General features: G+C 48.4%; 1 protein-coding gene across 6 annotated transcripts in view; it reads right to left on the bottom strand.

Annotated features, from left to right (window-relative positions):
- LINGO1 (leucine rich repeat and Ig domain containing 1) overlaps positions 1 to 19,802 on the bottom strand; it is a 6,683,609-nt gene that overhangs the window by 4,537 nt on the left and 6,659,270 nt on the right. Inside the window, exons 3-4 of one of the 6 annotated variants that reach the window (XM_069624570.1) lie at positions 8,501 to 8,575; positions 7,914 to 8,020 (exon numbers count right to left, since the gene is read on the bottom strand). The exons of the other annotated variants lie outside the window; for them this stretch is intronic. The gene's annotated coding sequence lies outside the window, so the exon portion shown is untranslated. The remainder of the gene's footprint in view (positions 1 to 7,913; positions 8,021 to 8,500; positions 8,576 to 19,802) is intronic. 6 annotated transcript variants of the gene reach the window in all.

The following is a 19,802-nucleotide window of genomic DNA, read 5'->3' as shown; positions in this document are numbered from 1 at the left end:
TTACAAAAACAAAAGGCACACATCAGCCCCCTCCCCGAGGATGCATGCGAACAAATAACAATGGTATGTGTTCTTTCTCATCCGAGGGAAGGGGACTGATATGCGCACTTGCTTTTTTTATACAGAAAGGCGATGGATGCCTTCTCTGAAAATAGCAGTGTTAAAGGGCGTTACATGTTAGCTCACTATGCACGTATGCATGTGTGCAAGGAGAGTGTATGGTGTATGGGGGCTGGTGCGCATGTAAATGAGCGAGTGTATGGTCAATGCGATGTTTAAATGACTGAGTGAATGTGTATTTGTGTATCTGTGTGTATATATATATGTGCGTTTATGTGTAATGGTGGACCGAGGAGCTGATGCTGGCGGGTAGAGTTTGGGAAGTAGGGAGGTGTGGTGGTCGGTAGGAGAGGGATGGGTGCAGAAAGGGAGATATATGGGTGCCCCTCCGGACAGCCCTTGGGGTAGAACAGAGGGGGGCTCTAGGTTTGCACCGCCCAGTTTCTGACGTGGCCCTGCCCATCACAGTTAGCCCCCCCGAAATGTTGGTTCCATTGCACTCCTGCCTCCAACGTCATCGGGGACGTCATTTCACCAAAATGCCACGGGTAGCAGAAGTGACATCACATGACCCTTGACCGCTGATAACATCATAGGAAGTGATATCATTTGACCCCGCCCACAAGTGACATCATGGGAAGTGATGGCAACTAACCTTTCTAAGATGCATCTAGCACCAGTGTTTCCAGGGGGTCTCATTTCAGCCAGATATAAAAACTGAGACATAGAGGGAGGCGTGATTTGTCCACAATCACACATTTGGGGAATGTAATTTTCCAGATTCGATGTGGGGTCTATATGTAAAACATACATAATGCAGTAGTTGTAATAGGGTGACACGAAATATTTTACATAGGCTACAGCTAGTGTATGAAAAATCTGTAGATAAATGGACACAGGAGTACTTGTTATCTGTGGCTTTGCTGTGTTAAACAGGCCAAAAAAGCACTGACCTGGGGATGCGTGCACTGCTGTTTACCCAGGACAAAAATGCTGCACGAGCAAGCCTAAAAATGTGATAACTGACCAGGATTTATTATCAACAACATTCCCTGGTTATAAATGTATCTATGAGTCAGCTACCACTACGATAGAAGAAGCCTATTAGACTGGTCTGCATGCACACAAGGGAGTGCCCCTGATAATGTTATCTCTGCTGGACTATAATACCTTGGAAAGGTTTTCAGTTTTCCAAAGGCCCCGGTAGCTTTTATTATCTAAGTGTAATACAGGATGCCAGTGGACTTAAAAAAGCCCCCACTATTTAATGTAATGCCATTGCTACACACATAAATCCGTGGTACCACCCAGATATTTTAAATTGAAAACACCCACTGTTACTGGCAGATTTCATGGCGTGCACCGCATACTACCCCTTTGTCAGACAATGGCGAAGCACAACAATTGCCCCCCCACCTGTGAGCCATGCCGTGCCCCCCCCAAGCTCCATAACAAAGCACAGGGCATACCACAACCCGGGGCAGTGCAGACTACCACGTGTGCACAATGTCCATGATGATTATTCCACTGCAGGGCATGCACTACTGCAAGTGAAAGAAGTAAATATGTTTTTCAATCAAAGCTTAAATGTTTCATGTAACATAGAAAGAAGGGGGAGTGCCTGGTCCACAAATATATCACCCGCTAGTTGTGGTTGCGAGTTGTTTTTGTGGAGGGTGCAAATATTTGCCACACGCATGTGATTGCGAATGAGAATTGCGAGGGAACCCGAATTAACGGGAATGGGTTTTGGGAGTCCAGGGGGATTCTTCTCCCTGCCCTGAGAAACTTTTTGAATAATGGGTTAACATGGTGAATTCCACAACACACTTTCTATGAAAATGTGGATAAAAGGCCAACAATTTGGGTAAAACACCAACAATCGGTTTGTCAATCTGGAAAAGTGAATACCCTTCATTTGAATGACAGACGTATCTTGATGTCCGAAGGCCAACCGTCTTATGCACAGAATTATAGAAATACAGACTGCTATGCTTGACGAACAAGCGGCCATTTTAAACGTAGCAAGAATCGCCATTTTGCTTGTTAACCATTGCTCATTGCTTTCTGTCTAAAACTGCTTTGCAGCTTGCAATTCTTGTGAATTCTGCTTACTCTGCTCAACTGTTAACATTGTTGTCTGAATATGAAAGGGCAAGGTTGCGGGACTGAGGAGTTCATTGAAACTCCTCATGAGTAGCCCAGAAAGGAATGCCCACGCTCCCTCTCTGTAGCCTTGAGGGAGAGGGTAAAACATGAAAAAAGTACAATAGACGCAAGTCACCAAAAGTGCACAGGGCATTTCCCAATGCATTATTATGCTGGTCCCTGCAATATATGCCAGTATAAAAAAAATTTTCATGCTGGCTGTGTCCATACATTTTCACTAACATATGCTAGTATTCCCATATAAGACCATACTCATGTTCGCTTTATAATGTTTTTTTTATAGAATCATTACTGGCACTGGGGAAAAAACTGGCTCTGCCAATATATGGTCTGGCCATTAAAAGCAAAATATCACAATATGAAAACCTGTCCAAACTGGTTCCGATGTAAGCCAGTCTAGACCCATAAGAACACTTAGCATGCTTGATTCATCGTAGATGCTCAGTTAATAAAAAGTCATGCTACAGTTAAAAAATATACAGTCCACTAGACCAAAACATCAGTCTAGCGAGGTAACACTACTTATCATGCTTGTTTGTTTAAAGATGCTGAGTAATACATGTCGTGCCACAGTAAGCAATGGCTAGATTGACTGAAACAAAATGCTAATTTAGCCAGGTAATGACACACATGAACTTGGCTTTGCCCGTAAATACCAGTAAAACATTCAAAGTCAATGAAGGATATGTCAAAAATGCTCGAGTGATCCACAGCCTGCCAGAGCCTTACACACACATGCACACATGCATTCCCTTTCACCCACAGGTCCCTCACCCATACATCCCCTCTCACATTCATCCACACTGCATTCACCACACAAGCACCCAAAACCCACCCACCCACAACATTCAAACACACACTACCACATTCATACTCATTCAGCCACCTATCACTCACTGACACCTTCTCTTACATCCACTCAGTGCATTCTCTACACAGGCACACAGTCACCCACCCAGAACATTAAAAAACACACCATCGCATTCATGCTCCTTCACCCATCAGTCACTCACACCTTCTCCTACATCCACTCATTCCATTCTCTGCACAGACACACACACCCAGAACATTCCAAACAGCACATCACATCACATTACTTCTCATTCACCCACCATTCACATACATACATTTGACACACACTTCACACATGCAAAATACACATAATATGTATTTCTTTGAAGCCTTCTTCCCTTTTTCTTACAGCTTCAGTCTGTCCTTCCAGGCCACCATTGGCTCCTCCGTGCTGCTCACAAACAGGAACCGGGAAGCAGTGAGAGCTTCCTGGTTCCTGTATGTGAGCTGCAAGGAAGCAGAGGGAGAAGGGGTTGTAGCTGAACGTGCCATGTGGTATGTTGATGTTAAAGGTATTTGTACTGCGCACTGTCAGCAACGGAATCGGTCACCAGGCGCTTCCACATGTCACGGTCAGCTCCAACACCAACCTCTACGGAGTGCCTCCCCGACCCAGCCTTCACCCTGATGGGTGAGGACTGGGCCAAGGACCCCTCCAGACCTGGTGAGGCAGGGGCCACCGCAACACAGGGGCTGTGGGGGCCCCCGCTACACCAGGAGCTTCTGTTTTTTTAAAAAAAACACTATTTTGTAAATTGTTTTATATAATTGGGGTTGCAGGGGAGTCCCCAGGGGTTGCAAACTGTGAACCAGGGGTCGCAACTGCGACCAATGCCGACACCCAAATGACGTCCCTGACCATCATACCTCACAGCAATTTACCGACTGGTTACACATTACTCAGCATTTCTATCCTTGGATTTTACAGCACTTTGCAGAGCACCTTCTGGAACTTTCTTGAGCTTGCAATAGAGATCTCCAGCAGCCCAAAAGGGATGCACGCGCGAGAGGGTAGAATTGACACTGCCCTAGACTGCAATACTAATGAGGCTTCAGCAGGAGCTGTGCAAGAATAATGTAGCTTAATGTTTGGTGCAATACAGTATTTCCTCGGGGCAGAGAGACCGGAGAATCGGCTTCACGCCAGCCAGTTTCCCAAGTTCACATATTACCTGGTGAGATCGCGTGGCCTTCATGGCATGTAACCCTGGCTCGGCGCCCCCCGAGATCTGCCCCCGGGACACAGCTTATGCTAAAGGCTTAGTTAGAAGTCTGCTCAGATGCTAAGAGGGGAACAGGTCCCACTAACGAGAGCTGAGCGCGAAGATGAGCCGCATACACAAGCAAGGCAGCTTACATCCGAGCCGGGCTGCATTAATGAGGAGTGGGGGGGAGAGGAGGATGGACGCGAGAGATGGAACCAGGGCAAAGGGTTGTCAGGAACAGGCCCAGGGCGGGAAAGAGAGAGGAAATCAGGGGTGGGCAGAAGGGCTGCAGCCTGCAAGGGAAGACTGGAAAAACGACAGAGAGGAGGAAGAGGCACGGGGAAAAGGGAGAAGAGACTGAAATAGGAGAAGGCAAAAAGGTGACGAGTGGGAGAGAAGGAGTATGGAGAGGGAAGGAATGTGCTGCAGACAATTAAGAGTGCAGGGAGAAGAAGGAAGAGCGCTGGGAAGAGAGGGCGCATGGAGAGGAAAGGAAGGACGTAGGGAGGAAAAGGAGGCACGTGGGGCGAAAGAAGGCACACAAAGAGGAGAAGGAGGAGTGTGGGTGGAGATTGAGAAGCCTGGGCACGAAAATGAGGCATGAGTGGAGGAAAGGAGTTGCGTGGGGAGGAAAAAAAGGCACGTTGGGCGTAAGAAGGCACACTAGGAGGAGAAGGGGGTGTGTGGGGCGGAGCAGGAGATACCTGGGGCAGGAAAAGGAGGCATGTGTGGAAGAGAAGGAAGCACGTGTGGGCAGGAAAAGGAAGCATGGAGGGAGGAGAAGGAGGAATGTGGGGAGGAGAAGGAAGAGTGCAGGGAGGAGAAGGAAGAGCGCTGGGAAACGGAGACACATGGGGAGGAAAGGAGGCAGGTTGGGAGGAAAGGAGGTGCATAGGTAGGAAAAGGAGGCACGTGAGTTGGAGAAGGAGGACTGTGAGGAGGAAAAGAAGGCATGTGGGAGGAAAGGAGGCACGTGGGGAGGAAAAGAAGGCATGTGGGTACAAAAAGAAGGCATGGGAGTAGGAGAAGGAGGAGTTTGGGAAGGAGAAGTTTGGGGGAGGAAAAGGAGGCTTGTGGGGAAGAAAAGGAAGCACGTTTGGGCAGGAAAAAGAAGGATGGAGGGAGGAGAAGGAGGAATGTAGGGAGGAGAAGGAAGAGTACACAGGGAATAAAAAAGAGTGCTGTGAAAATGTAGGCGTGTGGGGAGGAAAGGAGGCACGTGGGCGGCAAAAGGAGGCACGCGAGGAGGAGAAGGAGGAGTGTGGTGAGGAAAAGGAGCCACGTGGGGAGAAAAATGAGGTGCATGGGTAGGAAAAGAAGGCACGTGGGGAGAAAAGGAAGAGACGTGAGGAGGAGAAGGAGGAGTGTCGGAAGGAGAAGCCTGAGGAGGAAAAGGAGGCATGTGAGGACGAAAGGGAAGCATGTGTGGGCAGGAAAAAGAAGCATGGAGGGAGGAGAACAAGCAGTGTGGTGGGAGAAGGAGCAGCTTGGGAGGAAAGGAGGCATGTGGGGAGAAAAAGAAGGCATGGAGGAGGGAAAGGTGGCACGTGGGGAGGAAAGGAAGGTACATGTGTATGAAAAGGAGGCACGCAGGGAGGAAAATGTAGCTCGTGTGGGCAGGAAACGAAAGTATAAGCAGAGGGAACTGAGGAACGTGGGTGCGCAAGGAGGAGTGTTGGTGTTGTAGCAGGAAAAGGAGTTTTGTGGAGGGGGTGGGGACGTGTGTGGTGAGGAGAGAAATAAAAAAAAGGAGAGAAGAACCTGAGCAATACGGCAGGACACAGCAAAAACAGTTGAGAGCAAAGGTGGTATGAAGGGAGAGGAGGTTTGAAGGAGGGAGAAAATGAAGGTGAAATGGAAGAGGAAGAAAAGAGAATAGAAGAGAGCAAACTAGGGGTTGAGATAGTGGATCTAGAGGTGTAGCAAAGAGCATATTTAGCATTAGGTTGAATACTGAATAGTTTGTCAAGTATTCGCCAAAGCTGAATATGAACCCAAATAGCTTTTACAAAAAATAAAGAATGCTCTATGCTTAAAAAAATGCTTTACAAAATGAAAGTACTATTTTAAATATGTGATCAAGTGTTTCATTTATTTCTTTATTTTAATCTCATCCTTATTTAACACACACAATCCAGATAATAACAGATACATACAAAAGCATTCACCATATGTATGGAAGGATGTTGCGTATTCATAACCATAGCTACTCAAACTGTCAAGCTTCACAAATTGAAAGTGCTACGTTGCAATTACCAAAATAGATATTGCAATATGCAAATGCGACTGCAAAACACACACATTGCAATCTCTTGGAAGTTGCAAGGTGGCTGAGGCAGGCCTTCGTTGCAGCTCACACAGAAATGCATGAATGGTTGCCGTCCACTCAAGCAGGGCACAAGTTGAGGGTATACAGGAAAAGTGTGGGGTCCAACACCCTACGGTTTTAAAGGAGTGAATCCCTGTCACATTCAAACAAGGGAGAGAACTCTTCTAGAGAAGCAGATTGGGTTGTAGAACGGATAATCACACGTGACTGGATATGCCCAAATCATACAAGTTCTAAGAAAACCCTTTTCCCATGTCTCTCATTCTTCCACCCTCCATCTACAAAGTCCACCGGATAAAGTACCCTCTATCACTCTCTACCCTCCCTCACATCCTTCCTCTCGATGTGGATTGGTCTAAAATGGTATTCAAGAGATTTCCCAATAAGCAAGTTGTCCCAAGAGGCCAATTTGGATTAGCATATGTCTGCAACATCTTGCATCCCTTGTCATGTAATTGACTTGTCACCAGCTCTTTGACCTAGAAGAGTCAGCCTACATGTTGGGAAGTCTTCTGATGTCCAAACATCCTCCCCTCCTACCTATTTCACCAGCAGATGACAGCTCATCGACCATGTCCCATAGAGTCGATCCACCTATCTCTCTCTACTTCCTCTAGCAGACTGGTCCACAAGGAAACTGGAGAGATTTCCCAACATGATGGACTTCTGACATGCCTCGTAGGTGTAAGAATGCTCCTCTGCCTGTCTCCACTACCTGTTGTGAATTCAAGTTTCTCCCTAAGCATTTCCTATGGAAGAAATCCTGCTCTCGCCTCCCTCATCCTCACCACTCCTCCTCGGCACTGCACAAATATAAGCACCTCAGCCTTATATTTAATCAGGAATGCTGTCAGACAATGTTTAATATGTCATTTCCTTTTGCAATCTGATCTCAATATTTGCCTCTGTGTGTTGTTACATTGCATTAAAATGAGACGACAAAGTATTCAGATAGAGCTGAATAGCCGGAACCTTATAGGCCGGAGTCGAACACATTTTTCAGCCGTAATTTGTCTGAATCCTTAGGTCGTAAACCTGAAATTTGCTACAACCCTACAGCTAACTACTGAAGGAGGCTGCAAGGGTGGCAATCAAAGGCCAAAGGGGGGAGCAAGAGAGCAGCAAAAGGAATGAGGGGGGGAGTTAGGCATGAAGAAAAATATACTGTGAGCGAAGGGGTAAGAGAGACAGAACATACAAGGGAAGGAAGTAGTAACGAAAGGGAGGCGAGAGTGAGGACAGCATTGTATTATTTAAGTTATTATTTTATTTTGGCCATTTATTCAGTGGGAACCTACCTTTGGGAGTGACAAATCTTGCTACCGGCCTCCATCAGATGGTTCCAGCGATGGGGGGAGGGACATTCCTTACACCAAAATAGCATTCATAAGCAGCATACCACTTACTGTAGCAGGGAATAGCAAACAGTTAGTGAGGAACATGTAACTTTCCTGAAAGAGTATGGGGTGGTGGAAAAGGGGGACAGCTAGCTGCTAAGGGTAAGCAGGAAAGAGTACAGCGCAGGACATGAGACCAGAAGTAACGAAAGGAGGAAGCGAGGGATGAGTGAAGCAAAGAGAGGCTAGGGTGATTTAGTCACACAGTAGCGATGCGCATAGGAGAGTGTAAGGGAGGAATATTAAAGTAATGAAGACAGGAGCAAGGAGAGAGATTGAGTCAAGGGGAAGACATTCAACCACCTATTTACATTGGTCACATGGCTTTGGGTGGCCCACACCACAGGCACAGTAGCCACAGCAGGACATCTAGCAATATGTTTTGCTGAAAATCCCAGAAATTGCACCCTCGCACATTCCCATTCCTTGGAGATCAGAATTCCAAAGCCTCAAGCAAGCGTGGACAATCCGGAAATGAAGTACCCTACCAGGAAATTCATCCAGCAGTGTTATCTGCCCCGAGGTTCGTTCCCCCGCTCATAATGTCCCTGCAGAAAACGAGTCTGAAAAGCGAATAAAAACCTATTAGCTGACAAGATAACATGTCATCATGTCCCTGCTTTCCGCTCTAACATACCCCAGCATAAGCCATGCTACGCTGGCCTGAATGCCTGCTGGTCAGGCACTTGGACAAGACAGACTCCCCACACGTTTCTATCGAACTATCACAACTTCCCCATTTGCAGGAGCTAGAGATTTGCTCAAAACACCTTTTCTTTCTCATGTTCCTATCTTTAAACCAACAGAAATCCAAATGAAACAGGCATCCCATTGAAAATGGCACATGGAATTTGAAAAATGAGATAAGTCACAACATTAGAGAGAAGGGTCCAATTGCAAGTATACTATATACCCGACATCAAATCGTAGGCTCAAATGCATCTGTGCAATATTTGCTAGGTATTGCCTGAAAACCCTGTAAGCCAACATGGTGAACAACGCTATAGATGTATGATGCATACAGTATTGCAGTGCATACTAACTTACAATTCCCTAACTCTGCCTTGCAAACACAAGTCAGTTACCACGACACTTCAAGACACCCTTTAGAGAACTACGGGGCACCTAACAGGACTGAGATGCACTCATGCTATCACAAAACAGTCTTCCCCTCTGCATCCCTGCCTCCCGGTGTATTTGCCATCGCGTTCCCGCTTCCCCATCTTCTCCTCACTCATTTCTTTTCTCCTCCAGCAAACCAAGTTCTGGATAAACCTAGCGGGGGCTCAGTACACCACTCCAAGTACAAAACTCAATGCTCTGCGACTACTTCTGTGGTGATGTGGTGCAGCACAACTGAAGGCCACTATGCCCTCTGGGCATGGCCAAATGCCAAGCATGTTGGGTTCTGTTACTGCTTGCACTCTGCCTGAGGCATAGTTTGTAGGTGCACTCTGCCAAGGTCGTGTTTACGGCAGGGTACAGTGACCACTAAACATGGGGTTTGGGCATGCCCAGTGGGCAGTGTTCCTAATTCTGCTGTGCCGTGGGAATGACTGAACGCCATGCATGAGGCACAACTTCCATTCTTCCTTACAGGCAGCCAACTGTACTCAGGACTCTGGTGACTTCGCCTCGAAACAAATGAAATTAAACTTTTAGGGATCTTGAAAACGCCTTGCAAATTTCCACTTTGCTCGCCAGTTTTTCTTGAGGAATCATTCACGTCAGAAGTGCAAATAAGAAGCCCCACCACTTTTTGGCTCAGCAAACAATAATTTAACTCACGTTTACCTTGTCTCAGCATTTGCAATTAGAATGATCAGACTATCACTACCTCATGAATATGCAAATATGTACGAATGATATATTGCTACAAATCGAAAATTGATAAACTGTACTACTCAGAGAACTTAGGCATCAGCACTTAGAATCTGGCCCTCAAGTCAGCACCCACAGAGCTGTTGGCAGACATCTCACATCGGGCTCAATGAAGCTTGGCGACACTGCTTGAATACTTATCCCGCCATTATCATGAGCAGTTCAAGATGGACAGTGTGACATGGCTCGTCTGCTGAATCTCCCTGCACGCTTCATTAATACTAGAGTAAAGCGGGTCTTGTGAAGGACTGATGTAGTGGAGTGAAGGTTTAATGGACTTTCTATAGACTGAATGTTTGCAATAACCTTAACATTGGACTTCAACGACCATCAGTCCTTGCCAGCGTGGTTAATGGAGAGGAATCATGGGAGCCACAGTTCAGAATATCGGGGGAAGCACAGGTTGCAGACCCCAGCCTTAAATCTTGATTTTTTTTTTACATTCTCTATGGAAAAACAAAACCAATTTGTGGGGAGCCGATATGTGTTCTATGGCCATTTAAATGGTTGCGTGTGGCCTGTGAGATCTAATATTTGAGCTGCATCTCTGTTAGTGGTCTCATGCATCTCTTTGACAACAATTTGAAAATAATGCACCTCCTTGGGACCCTGTCACTCGGCACTTTGAATTGGTCCTAAAAGGACCACCTTTGCTACATATTAAGCAAAACATACAATCTTCTGAGTGTATTTCTCTCTGTGAGCAGCATGAATCCCAGCTGGAGTCCAGCGTAATGCCTAACTTGCTCCTTTGCCACACGTCCTCTGCTAAAACCAATGCCCTTAGTTGTCTGGATTGACAAGAGCATTAAGGATTGGCAAGGGCAGATGGATCAAACGGGTGACACAAGTCTGTTTTCCATTTTAGCCAACTCTATAATGAATTTGCAAATCCGTGTTCCGGTGTCTGCAACCATCCAGGATCATACAGACGCCTGTCAATTTTCAAAAGAGCAAACCTCGCCATGTGTTCTGTTATGGGAAATTAAGAAGCCCCAGCTCCAATTCTGGAATTTGTATGTAAAATAGCTGAGCAAGCAAAGCTATGGGCTCAGGTATGTTTGTGCAACCTTTACACCTTAGAAGGGCTGCCTGCGCCCTGCATCCTTCCAAGGTACCAGTCAATAGAGTTATCACAAAGCCTGTTATCGGTCACAAGAGATAATCAGATGATGATGTGCTCTATATAAATGATAAATAATCATTAACAGAAAATTCAGTGATCTACAGACCACAACTCTACTGTTACATTTCAAAAATGCGCTTGTATCGGCCACAAACCCCACCATAGAGCCCGTGGGATTGTGCAAATTGTATTGAAGCACACCAAAAGAGATGGCCAACACAAAACATTGTGATTGCCCCAGGTCACCGTCGTCTCCTGTTGAAGTGGTAGCAGAAAAGAGTTGCTTTCCTTCCCTGCTAATCATCAGAGTCCAAGAACAGTCAAGGGGTGCCATTCATTTGGTGGTGGGTTGGCCATCTTGCCAACATCAGTGATTCCTCTGCCAGTCCCAAGCAAGGTAATGGGGCATATGCCAGGGCCCTGCTGTGGCTAGTAGCCTGCCCTCACCCGCCGAGTGTCTCCTGCTCAGACCTTCTGTTAGAGCATGTTTATGTATTGACCTATGTGGCAAATTGCTTATTACTACCGGGGCACAGACCGAACTTTTTTTATATTGGAAATTATTCTCTCAGACAACTGAATATGTAAACATTTTAAAAAGATACATGTGTGTACAACAGAACTGCATTCCAGAGAGAAAATGTGGTTTGCTTAAACCATGTTTTGGACTACAACTCCCAGGACCCCTCATTAACGGCTATGCTGCCTACGGCTGATGGGAGTTGCAGACTGTCACAAAGCTGAGTAGGATCAACAATAGGTGGGTATCAAGAGGTTTGGTTAGAGTAGGGTTTATTGAAGTTATTTACAGGGTTGGGAAAAATACGCAACAACATCCAACTTAAAGCAGTGTCTGAACACAATGACAGGATAGCTTCTCTGTGTATTCAGAACGTCTTTACTCCAATAAAACTCAATCTGCTTTCCCTTCGCGCAGATGGCCATTTTTCCTCAGTCACTCACAGTTCCGGGGTTTGTGTCCGGGTACCTCTTTCTTGTTTCCTCGGTCCTTCCATTCTTGGTCATCTGGTTCTCATCCTTGTTGTTACCGGTTCTGTCACAGAGACCTCCAGGTTCGCATTAAACCCACATACTAGTCTCTTTACGGGAGACTTACTGGGACCCAGAAACGACTGGCAACACCACAAAATGAATGACCCATCCAGCGCTAGACTGTGTCTCTTCCTTCCTGTCCTGGTGGGAAACCGTTGCTCGCCAAAACCTCCATCCTCTGATACCTCCTCACCAATGGACGCCTGTTCTGCTGCTAAAGAAGCCTCTCTGACTTTGCTCGTCTATCTGCATACTCCCCATGATCCTAGTTCCATACCTACTGACTTCTATAGCCAAGCTTTATGGCTCTCTCCTCTACTTCTCTGGTACCTCCTCCACAATACACTTTTCGATCTCCCACCATGTCTTTTCACTTCCTCTCCTCCTTAGTGGTTCTCTCCTACTTCCTCCCTGGTACTCTTTTAGCCACCCTGGCTTTGAGTCCTTTTCCAAAGCTCTTTCTCAGGGCTTGGACTGAACTTCTCCCAGTTTGTGTCAACATCCTTCTCACTTACTTGACCAATGTCATCCTCCCCACTCCTGCCAACATCTTTCTCACCACCTTAACCAACTTCCTCACTACTCCTGCCTCCCCCATGTTTCCTCCTGATACGATTTCTTCCCTCTTGCCACCCACCTCCTTCCACCTACAGGCTTCTGAGCTCCACCAGCTCCTTTTCCGGACCATGGTGCCCCTCTCACCAACTTTAAATACCAACTACCCACGAAAGAAGCGTGCAGCTTTGACAGGGCCTCTGCTCCTCTTCCTGGAACGCATACCTCCATATCAGGTGCCACTGTGAGAGGTAATCAGGTGGCTGGTTTACTTGAAGGGCTGGTTTGGGTACAGGGGTGAAAGTCAAAGGCCTGCAAGGCTGCAGTGTTTAATGGAGCGAGCCTTCAAAAGGCTTGTCTGCCATCTTGAATTTGACTTGCACAGTTCGAACACAGTTGAGCAGCCGGCCCTCATACAGCACTCCACTATTAGCCCGTTTGGGCATCTGCACAGCTCAGCAGACTCCCGACTTAGAGTCAATCAATTGCCCAGTCATGGAAAGTCTCTCACTCTCCCACTTTTCACCCTGGTGGTCACAATACAGTATATTAATAAACTCTGAATCCAAGCAATGCTGCACATCACAACCTGGGCAATCCCTTGAAGGAACCGTCTCTGAGTGGACAGTGCCCTACCTCAATGCCCGCTCCCCACCTCCCCTCGATAAACCTCTTCTTTTCTATTTTTAATGTTTTTTTTTGGTTCCGAAAAACCTTTAAAAAAAAAGAAACAGAAAAATACAAAAGACAGAATTACAACAGAAATACGATAGAGCGAAAACACCCGTGCAAGTCCTCTAAGTGACAACAACAGGTGTCGTGGTTTCAGACAAATACAGTAAGTGTCACGTCAAGGGTAACACAGTACTTTAGACCACTTTTGTATTTTTTTAAGAAGGACGGTTCAATTCGGCTAGACGAATTTTCAGGTCTTTCAAAAATTTTACTAGCCCAAATGTGAGTTTTCGCTCTGACCCGTCAAACATTGACTTCCACCAATCATCGGTGGAAAAAGTTTGTCGCGCCTCAAAGACAGAGCCGAATCTAAGCTTAGGACAAAACAGGATTAGGTGTTTGAGAGTCTCTGTTGCTTGCTCACAGAAACGGCAATTTAGATTTGCATTGGGGGTCATTCCGAGTTGGGTGGTAAGGGAAAAACGATGCCGGTAAAAGACTACCGGCATCGTTTCCCGTTACGGCCCATTCTGACTCACCAGACCGTTATTTACGGCGCCGTAAAGTACGAGGCCGTAAATAGCGGTTTAGTTGCGCGCGCCCGACACACCATGCCAGAATTAGCGGCATGGCGTAAACCGGAGCTGATCCCAAGTAAAGCGGACATGGAAAAAACGGCCTCCAGAAGACCGCAAAGTACTTTACCGCCATGGAGTAAATACCGGCATCGCCGAGAAGGTGTAAAGAACCCTGAGCAGTGTTTCCAAGAGGAACAGGTGCACTCAATCAGCACAGGTGGAGGCAATAGAGTCTGGCACAGCACAAAAGGAGCACACCCACACACCACACCCCCTGCCACACCAAGATGATACCAATTGTAGCAGCATTCCTGGAGCTGGAGGCCCTGCTTGCAGGGCAGCAACTACAACAACAGCAACAACAACAACAACCACAGCCCCCACCACAGAGGATACACAGGAGGAGAAGGAGGGTGAGACAGGCCCAGCATGCCCTACCGGTGCAGCCACCATTACCACGCCGGCAGCCTCCAATCCCCCGCATCAGAGCCACCCCCTTCAACCTCACACCAGAGCAGATCCACACCCTGTACCGGCTTGACTGGGACACCATTACCACCATAGTGGACCTGATACATGACAATATAGTGAGCCGCATAGAAATCAGCACTGCCATCCCCCCTCTACTGAAGGTAGTGTCTGTGCTCCACTTCCTTGCCACAGGCACCTACCAGCTTACAGTGGGGCACATTCATGGCATTTCACAGCCCATATTTTCCCGGATACTCAACCAAGTGCTGGATGCCCTCCTCACCCACACAAGGGACTACATATCCCTACCCCAGACTCCCCAGGAGATATATGACACCAAAGTTGCCTTCCATGCACTGGCAGGCATGCCAAATTGCATAGGTGCCCTCGACTGCACCCACGTTGAATCGGTGGTCCCGCATGCCATGGAGGTGCCGTATCGCAACCGCAAGCAATACCACTCCATCAACGTCCAGATGGTGTGTAATGCCAGTAAAGCCATCACACATTGCAATGCCCGATACCCCGGATCAACTCATGACTCCTCGGTCCTGCGAAACTCAACACTACCACGCTACATGGAACGACATGCTGGACGACGTGCCTGGCTGCTTGGTGAGTAACTTGAATGGGCCATGGCAGTGCATTGGGGCTGTGAGTAGGTTGCCTGCATACTCCACCTGGGTGGTAAAGGGGGGGGATGCATACTCCACCTGGGTGGGAAAGGGGGGGATGCATACTTCACCTGGGTGGTAAAGGGGGGGGTGCATACTCCACCTGGGTGGGAAAGGGGGGGGATCCATACTCCACCTGGGTGGGAAAGGGGGGGTGCATACTCCACCTGGGTGGTAAAGGGGGGGATGCATACTCCACCTGGGTGGTAAAGGGGGGGTGCATATTCCACCTGGGTGGTAAAGGGGGGGGTGATGCATACTCCACCTGGGTGGGAAAGTCCACGCCAGTGCACGATGTTCACCTCACAGCACACTGTGCCCCAAGGCAAGTGACACGGCACATGACCACATAACCACACAGTGATGAATTTGAGCCGACACCTAACACTACATGACTAACAGGAAACCTGGCCAGATACCACAACACATGCACCACTCATTGGCAGACCTTACACACCGTAGCGGCATCCTGCACCATGCAGTGCAATGTCGCTGACTCCTGCATCTCAACACACAGGACAGTCATCCCTGGGAGTGCATAGAAGTGAGTCTAACAGGGATCCTACAGCGTGTCACTGGTCCTGCACCCCCATAGGATTGCTGCAAGTCACCATGTTAGGGATCCGTGCAGAGTGACGAGTATGCTACCAAATACAGCCAACAACCCCTTTCACCAAGTCTCGCGCAAGACATCAATGAATGCAGTCCAATACTGCTGCATGCATATACGATGCACATGCAACACGACGTGAGTGCACACCATGACCCATCAGTGAGAAGCTACCCCCTCCATCATTCCATTGCACATGACACATAGCCGGTCCAGTAATGGGGTGACTGTATCCTGGGACATGTGTGTATGGCCAGTAATCACCTGCGGCCATGTAAGACTAGTACAATTCTCCACCATGAATGCACAAAGACTTACCTTCATTCCACTCTCATGCAGGTGATGCTGGCTACCCTAAGAAGCCGTGGCTCATGACCCCGGTCTGCAACCCACAGAACAGGCACGAGGAGGACTACAATAGATCCCATACCCGTACACGGGTGGTGATAGAGCAGACCTTCGGCCTGTTGAAGGCACGATTTCGTTGCCTCAGCCGGTCGGGTGGGGCACTCATCTACAGCCACGAGAAGGTGTCCAAGATCACCATGGCATGTGTAATGCTGCACAACATGTGCATCCGTCGGAACGTGCTACTGCCCCCGGACGTGGAACTGCTACCACCAGATGATGATGAGGGGGAGGAGGAAGGAATGGCAGGACAGCATCACGGTGCCGATGCACAGGAGGGACGTTCAGTGCGGCAATCATTGATTGGACAATATTTCTGACTCACAAGTCAGCTGAGGGTGTGAGGATGACAGGACATTGGGCACTGGGTGTGGGGATACATGTACACCATGCACTGTGCGACATTAAAAGACACATGCACAATGATCAATGTCCACTCTGTTTTTTAGGGATGATCAACCAGTGTATTTAACAATAATGTAGAAACGTGTACAACAAAACCTCCACCCTCACCCCCCCTCCCCCCCAACTCCCACACACATCCTGACCCCCCTCCCCCCCAAATCCCACACACACCCTGACCCCCCCCAACTCCCACACACACCCTCACCCCCCTTCACCTCCCCCCACAATAACCCCACAATAGTCCCATCAGTGCAACATAGGCCATATGTGTGGCAGTATGGTCAATGTGCACTTCCAGAGCCAGGGGGATCCATGTTGTGGCGGCGCAATGTACGTAGTGACCGACGGACAGGGCTGGTCTGCGTGGAGGAGCTTTGGGAGGGTGGGTACTCCCACTGGGGCTGTGGTCTGGGGGGTGCTGCCTACAGGGCATCTGCAATCCGGCTCAGCACCTCACAGAGCCGGTTTGTGCTGGCAGTGATCACCTCGCCCAGAGCCTGAAGGTCATTGTGCCACTCCGACCTATATTTGCGGTTGTCCCAGATAAAGTCCTCAATCAGGCCCGTGAGGTGCTGGAGCGCACTGCATCCATGGCCGGTGTGGCCGATGTGCTTGGCAGGCTTGGTGTAGAGCCTGCAGACCTTTCGGGACTTTCTGCAGGGGAGGTGGATCCAGGACAGGCAGGTGGTACTCCTTGGCCGGTGAGCCCTGGGGGGTCACTCTCCCCGGAGTCGCTGTGCGCCACCTGGCTGTAGGATGGAGTGTCTGGGCTATGTCCAATGTCATTGGGGTTCTCCACGTTGGAAACGGAAATTAATGTGGGGCTATCTGGCACATCGAGGAGGCACATGGCAGCATTCTCCCCTGCCACACTGGACTCCTCAGAGTGCACCGTGGGGCATCTCTCCGGAGGCACTGCAGGCATGGGTAGGGGTGCGGGTGGGGGTTGTGCACCCTCCATGGGGGTTGATGGAGCAGGTGGTGTTGCCTGTGTTTTCTTCCTTCTTGCAGGTATACAGTGTCCCCTGGCTGTGGCCCTGGAGGTACAGGGCTGGGTGGCTTTCTGGTCCTCACTTTCATGCCCGCTGCCTGTGGGGGGGAAGAGAGAGATGGCATGAGCAATGATTTGGGGGTCAGCATTTCTTCAAGCCTGTGGTATAACAATGGGATTGCAGCGTTTGGTTGACATTTGGGTGGTGAGTGGGACAGTGATCTGGGCTTGGATGGAAAATGCATGCAGATGTCTGGGTCACTCATGTTGGCGGAGTACTGTGCTGACTCACATTGACTGCCTCTTTGTGTTCTATGGCCAATATGGGTTGGAGCCTTGGACCTGACATCAGCCTGGGTCCCACTTGTTATGGCATGATTTCATTGGGGGGGTGGGGGTTTCCCATATGTGATGTGACAGCTTGCCCAGCCCTTGGCGGTGCCTTACATTGGGAATGCATTTACTGTCTTGACTCATGACACTCACGTCCATCAGCGGATGACGGAGCACCGCACTCCATTTCGCCAACCCCTTCTATGGCTTCTGTGCCCATCATGTCCGCACACGTTTGCTACCAGGGCATCATCTTGATGGGAGAAGCTCGGCCTCCTCCTGTCTCCAGGGCCTGGGTTCGGTTGGCCGATAGGATGGCCCGCACCCTGAGACGGAGGTCATCCCACCGTTTCCTGCAATCCTTCGTGGTGCAGGGGGTGTATCCTACGGCGCTCACCCTCTGTGCAACCAAGTCCCAGATCTCCTTCTTCCTGACAACGGTGGGCCTACGCATGTCACTGCTGAATACTATCTCAGCATGTTCGTGCAGAGTGTCCACCAGGACCTGGAGTTCGTCCTGCGTAAAGCGCTCCTTCCTCATGCGGGCGGCACCTTTTTTCAGTGCTTTTGGCATGATGCTGGTCTCTAATGGCTATTTTCCAGATCCAAATATGCCTCCGGGTCCTGTATGAAGAGGATGGCAATGGATTGTGTTTTTAAAGATGGCCGCCGCCTCCTTCCCGTTCCTGTGCGATGACGTAATTTCCGTATCCGTTAATTAGCGGTGACCGTAATTTACGGTATCCGTAAATTACGGTCACTGCTAATTACGGACGCCGAAGCTTCGATGGCAGTGTTGTAAAGAACGTCTCGCTTCATGCCGCTAAGGGGTTTAACGAGCCCTTTAGCGGTATGCCGCTAGGGGATTTACCGGCATGGCAGAAAGCTCGTGCCCGCGAAGTCGGAATAGCCTGTAAATAGCGGCGTGGTACCAGATCGGACTCGGTCTTTCCGCCATGCCGGTAAAAACCAATACTTACCGCCAACCTCGGAATGAGGCCCATTGTCTTTTGTGTTCCAGGTTCTGGTGCGATCCTTGGTGAGATAAAGGTTAAGTCTAAATTGTAAGAAGAGCAGTCTTGAGTTTTGGTCTGGCAATTGGAGCAGATAAGGCTGAAGTTTATCGCACGCTCTTGCTTCAAAAGGAACATCCTTCATGAGGCGAGAGCTTGCTCTTTCTGCACAAGTTATGTGCCAGTCAGCTCTCCATAGCTGTAGCTTCGCTTTGTCCGGGTTTGCAAGCAAGGTCGTAATCTTTATGTCATTTGCATCAAGCACTTCGAGACATAACTTGCTCCACATAGAGAGAACCGTGTAGTCCGGGTCTGTATTTGGCTTGTGTAAAATTTTAAATTGTGGTGCCGGATTAGATGTGATAGTCTTTCCGTAAAGATTTAAGAGGTTCCAGCACACTCTGGCGTGTATGGATATCAGGCCTAATTCATATCTCAAGTTGTAAGTAGGGCAGTACTCGGGAAGGTGAAGCGCTCTAGACCAGAAGCTGTTTTCGAGTGTATTCCACAGATCATGTGGGCAGCCAAACATGTTTTCCGCTTCGTAGATGAGGGCCGGAATGGCCTTTTGACGATAAAAGTCAAATATAGGCTTTATAGTGAATTTTCCAAAATTTCGGTAATGATGGCAGCTTGGCAAGCAAGCTGTTGGCATTTCTTTTTTATTGCTTCGACCCATTGACCGTCATTTATGTTAGAGCTTATCAAAGTACCCAGGTAAACCTCTTCTTGGCCCAACATCACGCTATGGTGCTACCAGGCCCCTGTGATCATCCCATGCCCACCCAGAGAAGGGTAAAGGGCTTCACTACAAGTCCACACATCTGGCGAACCGAAGGATGCAGACACCAGGATTATAGGGAAGTATACATAAAACTGTATTAATGTTTGGTCTGTGTTTCTTTCCTACACCATCCTGTTACCATCCTGGTGTGGCTCATGACTGAAGTGACTATTCCCATTAACAAACTAGGAAAACATCCCGAGTGTTTACAGCAGTATTTTGAGGGAAGCAAC

The sequence above is a fragment of the Ambystoma mexicanum genome, chromosome 11 (genome assembly GCF_040938575.1).
Source record: "Ambystoma mexicanum isolate Mex_15411 chromosome 11, UKY_AmexF1_1, whole genome shotgun sequence".
NCBI lineage: Eukaryota > Metazoa > Chordata > Amphibia > Caudata > Ambystomatidae > Ambystoma > Ambystoma mexicanum.
This window is presented reverse-complemented; position numbering and strand designations above follow the sequence as displayed.